General features: G+C 24.6%; 1 protein-coding gene across 1 annotated transcript in view; it reads right to left on the bottom strand.

Annotated features, from left to right (window-relative positions):
* The window catches only part of LOC100160724 (glyoxylate reductase/hydroxypyruvate reductase), a 30,025-nt gene that overhangs the window by 24,796 nt on the left and 3,608 nt on the right, over positions 1 to 1,621 (bottom strand). Inside the window, exon 2 of the mRNA XM_029486959.1 lies at positions 353 to 408. The gene's annotated coding sequence lies outside the window, so the exon portion shown is untranslated. The remainder of the gene's footprint in view (positions 1 to 352; positions 409 to 1,621) is intronic.

The raw sequence follows: 1,621 nt of genomic DNA, 5'->3' as shown, positions 1-1,621 counted from the left end.
CAAATTAAAAAAATTAGGTTACAATATTTTAAAGTTTAAAAGTAAAGTGGGGGGCTAACTCACACACGTGATCCTGTGCCTGGAAAATGGAAATTGGAATACTCAAACTACTTTAAACTTTTCGTACATAATTAATCGTAATTAGAATATAGAATAATATAGATGTCTAATTATTACTAACTAATCATTAATGTTATTTATTATCATATTATATTTGCCCCGTATAACATTAAAAACGTATCACTAAATTTGCGTGTGATAAGTTCTTATGTCCTATCCATTTCGTATACGTTTTGCATTAAGTGAAGTGTATTTGAATGTATTTGATAATATTAGTAGAAATCGTACTTACCTGCGTATACAGTTAGCTATACCAGCGTATAAAGTTTCAATACCAAAATTATTTTGCTGAAAAATGTAAAATAACCAATATAAGACTGTATCAATATATCTATCCCGAATCAGAAGGTACAAATTGTTTCCACCAGAGCGCGTTTTTCTAATATTATATGATTCGTTTTATTGAACTTAAAATAATAATATTACTATCGCACTGTGAATTTTAATCAGTTCATAATAATATTCGTATTGAACACTATTTTTAAAGCTATTTACATTAAGTATCAACCTATAACAAACTGTTTTAACATTTCAAGAAAACGATTCAATATCAATATTATTGTTTTTAGATTTCGAGCGGAGCGATGTACGTATTGATTTTACAATGGGTATTTTTTTATGTCATAACTCATCAGTTTCAAAAGCCAATTTTTAGATTTTTATAAGTTAAAAATATGATAATAATACAACAATATATGCTCTAAAAAATCCTTGAAATATTCCATTCATAATCATTAAACTCATAAAATATCCTGAAAACTTGGGTTTTTTCAGGTAAAATAATCAATAAATCTGTAGAAGTAGAAGTTTACTATAATACATTAATACTATAGTATATATAGTAGGTATATGACATATACAAATATACAATACCTATGTTATATTAAATTAAGCCTAAATATATCAGAAAAACAAGGATACAATATTACAATTTATAAAAATAATCAACCTATTTAACAAAATCTAAAATAAAAAATTTACAAATTTAATAGTACATTTATAATTTATTTTTTCTCGATATTTTTTATTCTTCCCTAACATTCACGCTCTTTGAAACAATTAAATAAATAAACCAGGGCTTAAATCAAAAATTATAATACCGTTTACCGTTATATGGTTATATGGATATTAAACGTTATGATCGAATAACTGTTTAACTTTATATGGATATTAAACGTTATGATCGAATAACTGTTTAACTTTATATGGATATTAAACGTTATTCAATTTAAATGTTTAAACGTTTTAAAAATGGAAATTTTAAGAAACGTTTAGCGTTATCTGATGGATATAGCTTGTTTCCCACACAAAACAATGATTGAAAAATATAATATTACAAAAATAACCATAATATATATTTTACTGATAGTTATAATATTATAAATATTTTTTTTTTTTAGGCAATTATATGTTTCAATCGTTTATCGTTTCTGTTTCGTTATCCGTTATCCGTTATCCAATAACCGTTTCGATCGTTTATCGTTTACTGGTACGTTAAACT

This window comes from Acyrthosiphon pisum, chromosome A1 (genome assembly GCF_005508785.2).
Source record: "Acyrthosiphon pisum isolate AL4f chromosome A1, pea_aphid_22Mar2018_4r6ur, whole genome shotgun sequence".
In the NCBI taxonomy this organism is placed as follows: Eukaryota; Metazoa; Arthropoda; class Insecta; order Hemiptera; family Aphididae; genus Acyrthosiphon; species Acyrthosiphon pisum.
Note: the sequence above shows the minus strand (reverse complement) of the source record. Positions and strands in the feature narration are given on the sequence as shown.